Source organism: Urtica dioica, chromosome 4 (assembly GCF_054948205.1).
Source record: "Urtica dioica subsp. dioica isolate 48M chromosome 4, U.dioica_male_clone48M_v1_H2, whole genome shotgun sequence".
Lineage (NCBI taxonomy): Eukaryota > Viridiplantae > Streptophyta > Magnoliopsida > Rosales > Urticaceae > Urtica > Urtica dioica.
In genome coordinates, this window is record NC_142759.1 from 18,864,649 (window position 1) to 18,872,751 (window position 8,103).

Below are 8,103 nucleotides of genomic sequence, written 5' to 3' on the forward strand. Positions count from 1 at the left end.
GATACAAAAATTATGACCAGTTATGATTTTCATTTCTTTTTATAATATTATTGTATTTGTAAATTTGTTCAGAGTTCAGACATAAAGGTTAGTACTAAAATTATACATGAATTAGGGGTAGTTAAGCTCCTTAACTATCACTCATCTGTACATTTGTACTGTCATTTATAGAGAGAAATAATTATTTTATATTTATCTTTTTTTACAGGAAATTTTTTATTTACCTCAAAACATGGAAACTGATCAAAAAACAAACTACACAAATCTTATTTCTTGATCATCTTCGACATCATCATAATAATAATAATAATAATAATAATAATAATAATTATTATTATTATTATTATAGTAATAATAATAATAATAATAATTATTATTATTATAATAGTAATAATAATAATTAAAAGATAGGCTTGGGGATGTTTAGATTTGAAATCAAAAGCATGGAAACATGCATTACTCAAAGCAAGAAATGTTCATTTAAAGCAAAACTACTGGAAAAAGTTGTTGTAATCCAGCAAGCAAATGCACATTTTTATATTATTATAGAGAATTATTGTTTATTTTATCATTCAATGATTTAGCATGCAAATGTTACAAAAAATTTATGCACTATTTTTTTATGTGTTTCTTTTCCTGGGATTTAGTTCAGTTGTAGTTTAGTAAAGTGTAAGATATGGGAGAGAGGAACAAACCTCTCTTTTTGTATTACTTTTTGGGATCTTCTCATGCTCTTCTTGTAGTTAGCTCTTTTTATTTATTTTATTTGTTTTTGGTAATAACAGTTTGATGGTCCCCAGAAGGCATGTGGTTTGTAACTTTGTAGATATATATATATATATATATATATATATATATATATATATAATCTAATGTCAATAAATCATAAAGGTTTTATGATTTATTGAAATTAGATGATATATATGTGTGTATATATATATACTCGAGAGCTTTATATATTTTTAATCTTGAATATATTTCTCCAAACACCACATATAAAATGAATGTTTAAGAGTGTGTATTTTACCTTTTGTTAAAGGAATCAATGGCATGCCGTGAAGCATGTGATCTCATCGATAATTACCTTATGAAAAAAACATATGATTTTATCTATTCTTAATTAAAATATACTACAAACTGTCAAACACTCTCTTTTGCTTTGACATGGCCAATAATTCATTTTAGTCACTCTATCTCTGGAGACACAAACCGTGTTGCATGAATAGCGATTATAGCCTGTTTATTCTTCCTTATCACGATGCTAATATCGAACTTTGTGCTTCTAGGACCACAAAACTCTATATGATATTGTAAATCAAATATAATATAGCTATCCTATGCTACATAATAATACAAACGTAACTACTATATCAGTATTATTGCTAATAACAAATGAAATGAGAATTCCTTAATCTTTGGTGCATGCAATCTGCTAATTCTGTCTGTTCAAAAAGCATGAAATAAAATATTAAAAAACTCCATAATTGCCTTTACGATTCCCCAATTCACAATACAAACAATAATTTCCCTTTTCTTTAACATAATGATTTTTTTTTCAACGTAAACCCATGATTCTCCTCTCAATTAACAGCGCAAACCATATGTGTCCTAGTATAATATATTGCTACATGTTTTATTTCTATTAATTATATTATTTAATATCAAAGGCAAATGTTCTTTTATGCTTTGTCTTTTGCATGCCTCTTCACCAATATCCGAGCATTGTCTCCTCTAACCTTGCTAGAAGACAAAATCAACATTCCAATACATATATGTAGATCTAATCTTAAAAGTTGAGTCACATAACTATATTATATATACACATAGATATCAGCTCTAACTCATTGGTTCTAGCTAATCATGTCAACAACATAAGTTGTAGCAAAATTTGGGAGCTATTTACCTTAGAGCTAACTGAAGCTAACCACATGGGGTTTAACAGTATTTTATTTTCAGTTCTCTTGGTATCATTCAAAATATGAAGGAAAAAAACTAATTTTGTTCTTCTAATAGTGATTACGAGGTTTTTTTTTACCTATATTATTAACATACAGTAACGAAACTGGGATTTCCATTTCAATCCTGTTTACTATCTTTTTAGTGTTTTTCCGTGTTTTTTATTTTTTTTTATATATGTAAGGTTTCTTCAAAATTAGACTTTATATAAGAATTTCAAAGAAATACGAGATCGCATAACTTAAAACTGGGACCAAGAATTCCCGTAAAAAAATGATTTAGGGAATTCTTGATACTATTTCGATAGTCTCATTGCCTACAGAGCAAGTACAGAATAGAAGACTAGACTAAACAGGGCCGGGAAACTTATTTTAGGGAGCCAACATTAAAAAATAAATAAAAAGGTTAGTAGAACTAAAAAAACTAATGCGATTTTCTTTAAAAGAAATTAAATAAACCTAGATTTTACATAGTTTTCGTTGAGTTGGGCTTTCAAAAGATGGAATTTTGGTCAAAATAATGTTGTTATGTATCAATAAACAAGCTTTAATTATACTTTAAATAAAATTCAAGGTGGCTATTGCCATTTGTGACATGGTCAGGGATTCCATTTTGGGTTCTCATATGGTTTGGTTTAGTGCGAACTCAACCTTTTTTCTATATGAACTGATATTTTATCTTCTTATTGACCGTGTCCCTAAGTACACCAATACACATATGCGTGTGTGTGTTCTTTTTTTTTTTTTAATTTTTTTTAATTATATGGTTATTCAATAAATTTGCAACAAAAGGAGCAAAAGTAGAGTTTCGTTGCTTCATCCAAGATTGTCCGATTCCTAGAAATGTTTGATTGTGGAAACGATATGGATATTTGCCTCCCACCAATACACACACACACACACACACACACACACACACACATTATGAATCCCGATCGAGTAAATGTGGTCGCGGCAAAGTTATTCCTAGCAACTTCAAAATTTAATTATAATTGAAAAGGAAAAAAAAAACCATAGACCTTCTAATTTTTAATTATTTATTAATATGATAATAATAATAATAATATATTTATATTTAAATTGCAGTGATGCCAAAGTTATTGAGCTGACTAACGATTGCCCTTGATTAATGCGACGTTGTCGGTCTTCCGAAAGACCAAACGCAGAGAGCCTTCTCTTTGCATGATTGGCCATTTTCTAAGCGCGTTTAATTCCCAATAAGAATTTAAACAAACTGCAAAACTTATTCTTTATTTTTTGAGGTTTTGTTTAGTGTTCTTTTGTTTTATTTCCCTGATTTTAAAATTTGTTAATTTATTACAGAATTTGTTTTTTGTATTTATTTTGCTGAATTTATTTGCTAGCACTATGTATTCGATACGGTTTAACATAGGTGCAAAATAATATTATTCAAGTCATATCAATTGTATATTAGAATGCAAAATAATATGAATTAAGATGAATATATGAGTAAAAAAATAAAAAATTCATTCTATTTTGTACTAAAATATCATATACACATAATTTAACTAATATTTATAATCATATCAAATATGTATTTGTAACACCAAAATATAATAAAAGTGGTATTTAAGTAAAATATTACAATCATTGAACAAATTTGTACAGAGATAGCTAAAATTATGAGAATTACATAAATAAATAAATAAAAAATCTTATTTTCTCTAGTTCTTTCTCGATGCAGCCTTGTTTTCTTAATTTCTTCATGGATAGTACGATATGTATGACATGATATCTCAGTGTTTCAGAGCTGTCGAATCTTTATCTGCCGTTTTACTCATCAACAGAGGTTTATCGTAACCCACTCAAATATAGTTTGATTCGACAATTTGTCAAATGTAATTTAATTACACTTCAAAAGAAATTATTCATGGTCTATATAAATAAGAGCATTGATTATCATTGCGCAATGCGTTGATGATAGAAATAGAAGTGAGACTCATCTTATATGTTGTGACCCACTTCTATTATAATCACTGCTTTTATACGAAAATGATTAGTATCATCGCCCTGATGATAGAAATAGGGGTGGGTCCCACCATGTCAAGTGGGTCCCACTTCTATTTCTATCATCGGTGTAATGATTATAATCATTTTCGTATATAGTAAGATTCATTCTTTATATTATAACAATACTCATAATTATTGAAAGTCTACCATATGTACCTGCTAATTTTAATCATATACCTGCTTCCTTTGAAACATATGCGCAAACTTAAGTTTTTTGTTTTTCAATAATTGATTAAGTTTTGTCATAGTTGACTTTTAAATCCTTTTAAGCTTTTATAGATAAAATCTACCTGAAAGAATATATAAATGTATTTTTCAATATTTTCCCATTAATTTAGGATAATAAAAAACGAATTGGTGTTAACCAAATATTCTTTTGGAACTTTGACATGAATATTACATTTTAGATGTTTTTTCTTGTCAAAATCAACCATTTTTTTTTTGCGCGTATACCGGATATTCAAGCTTACCACAACATACTAAATTTGTCATTAATAAATTTGACAAGTTTACGGGTACTTGTGATACGTATAGTATTTTAGTTGATGTAAAAAACAATTTTGATTGATTTCAGTTTAAAATAAAAAGGCAAGATAGTAGTAATCATGTTCAATATTCCCTAGTTTTTTTATTTTATTTTTTTATTATTTTTTTAATCGCACATTCACTTACAAGCCCCAAAAAATACAAATAATTTCAAATTAATGTGCAATCACATTCACCTTGAAAAAAGAAAATTAAGGTTTCAAATTTATGTTGGCCCTCGGCGTAATATGAATATATTTGTAATCTAGGATTGTTTTTGTAATTATGACTTTTTTAATACTCTTTTTTAAGGAATTTAACATTTTTCTTTTAACTTTCATCAACCATTGTAATTTAAGGGCTTTTATTTATATATTTTCTTGAATTCATTTTAAATAAAAAAAAAGGAATTTTTATTCCAATTACTTCACCTAGCATTGCTAGAAAATAATGACTGAGGAAATTTATTCATACTAAAACAATTCATATTTAATTCTTTCTTAATTTAATGAATTCGTTAAGAAATCCTTAGCCACTAGACTTTTGCATTGGAGTAAATGCAACGAATGGAAAATGTGCGTGTGTATATATATATATATATATATATATATATATATATTAAATGAGATTGAGTAAGACAACTCGAACGGCAATATTAAATTTATTTGGTGTTGAAATTACAGAATTTAAGTGAAATTTTTACATCATTTTTTTTTTCTATTACAACCACAACACCAAATTTCACACACAAATATTATTCTATTATTAAAACCAATAAAAATAAATAAAATAATTTGAAAATAGAATATAAATATTAAAAGTGCAATAAAATATTTAAACAAAATACGAATTAATTAAGCCACCAAATTTTGGAGATTTGATAAATAGCAAACCATTTGTGATTTTTTTTTTACTAAATAGCGTCATTATGGTGATGTGGCATTGTTTTGACGTTTTTAGCATTCTATTTTATGTACTTCTAGTATATGATGGTTTATTTGCAATTATTTAAAATCATTCACGTGTTTTTAGCTGCTTCATGATTACTTTCTTAAAATTTACCAAATGTTGGTTATGGTAACATATTAGTTTTCATATAGTTATATATTTAGAGAGCCCATATTTAAAAAAAAAAAAAAAATTTATCGTATGCGATAATATCCATACTAAATTTGATGCAAGGGAAAATAACACATGTATACCTTGTGTTTTAGTGAAATGTCGAGTTTAACCCTCGGTTTTCAAAAATGTCGAGTTCATACCCTCTGTTTAACTAAAATGGCGAAATTATACCTTCTGTTTAACTAAAATGACGAAATTATACTCTGAAATAGACAACAGTGTCACAAATATTCTTTTTATTGATTTTTCATTGACGTTGACTATAATATTTATATATAAACACCAATTATCTTTATTCATTCGCACCATATATGTAATTTATTTAAAAACTAAAAAATAAACAACAATCTCTTAATCGTGAAGAACACAGAAAGATGCAAATGGGTAAACATCGATAGTTGATAGTCATCAAAATCGCATATTCGAATAGAGAATCAAGGATTTAGAGTTACAATTCGAACACGGAATGAAGTCATCTCCTAGAAGGTATGAGTTTTATTATTTAATTTCAATTTAAGGCTATTTTTATTTCAAAATTGAGAATTTGGAAGTTAGGGTACTGATTTAGATTTGATTCGGTTTTTCTTATATAAGAGTTAATATCAATGAAAGGGAGATTTGTGACGCTGTTATTCATTTCAGGGTATAATTTCGTCATTTTAGTTAAACAGAGGGTATAATTTCGTCATTTTAATTAAACAGAGGGTATGAACTCGACATTTTTGAAAACCGAAGGTTAAACTCGACATTTCACTAAAACACAGAGTATAAATGTGTTATTTTCCCAATAATGTAGCACACGATAAACTTGGTATGTCGTGTGGTTAGAGTGAAAAAGTACTAAATTTATAATTTATATGTGATTGGAGATATTATAAACGAAATACATTTGGCTCTTAACAATGTATAAAACCATTTTGTCCTAAAGGAATGTGATACGAATATGATCAATACAAATTACTCAAGTATATTGTTTTCCTAGCAGCCTTGAAAGAGGCACATCAAATGTCAACAAAGAGGCTCTTTCAAAATCAGGACCAGAAATTGATTAGACTTTCCAAGAAGGTCTCTATTCTTTGAAAGGAACAGACTAGACAAATTGCAAAGTTGTGGCCGGAGTTAGTTCAAAAAAACAAATTCCCCAAAGTTAATTTGGCCAAGAATAACCGAAGAAAAGGAAAAGGTTTTCAACACTTTTATGAACCATGACTGATATAGATTTTGGCGTATATGAGATGGCGATCATATAGTAGTGATTTTTATTTATTGAAATTTGAAACTCAATGCCATCAAGGTCAGTTAGTCACTTTAACAAATACCCAAAAGAGTGTTTTTTTTTTAAATTTTTTTTAATCTTTTATCTAAAGAAAATAAATAGAGCTGTCCACAAAATCCAGAACATTGGGTAACAGTTGCAAAAGAAAATATTTATGTATGGATATTCATATATCAGGAGCATCATCACATGGGAATGCCAATCATGAAAAGATGTGAATGAGACAATGGCAGAGGATTTGGTGGAGCCACATAAATGCACAACTCATTTGTCTCTCTCTCTCAAATCTCAAGGGGAAGAAGAGGAAAAAACTCAACAAACCTTCCAACAGAACAGACTGAGCATTTGGAATTGGATACCCACGTCTCTAATTGCATTAGTGTATGCTTAAATGTTGCATTTTTATATTGTATTGTGCCCAGAGTACTACCAAAATGTAGAATATTCTGATAAAAGAATGACACCCTGGAACTTTTTTCATTATTTCAAATTTCCCTTTCCACAAGCACTCGGAAGTCACTACCCTTTTCTAGGACAAGAGGATAAGGGATGGCAATGCAATTATTTAACATATATAACATATAATGTATACAATACTATTATTTTGGATCCATCAGGATCTATAGGTCATTGGACGTAATGCAATATATATTTTATACATGGACTTTCTTTCTTGTTTGTAATAAAGCAGTTATTACGAGTATAACACAAGGATTATGGGATTGTCTCCGAGGCCTATAAGGGAAGACCTCAAAGAAAAAATGTTCTAGAAGCCCAGTCAAAATGGGTTTCTTCTGGTCTCATGTTATATATGGGCTCATAGCATGAGAAACTCGAACAGGCTTTAGCGGTTTTGCAACTTAAATATGGACCATAGAAACTGGAAGGAGTTCTATTTAAGCCCTATCTGAAATAATTGATTGCTTCAAGCAGATAAAATTCAACATTAGCATTCAACAAAAAACAATAAACAAATTTAACTTGGGACAGCATTCAAGTGCATTTGCAATGGGATTCATATACACGAAAGTAAAAACCCCTAACAAGAATCAAGAGTAGCTTTTGAGGATTCGTGACAAGAGTTATAAATAAATAAAAGGGACATAAATTTTGACGAGTCTTTATATTTCTGCGGGATAGGAACTAGCATTTAAGTAAAAGTTAGACTAATTTGGTCCCTAACTTTTTCTGTGT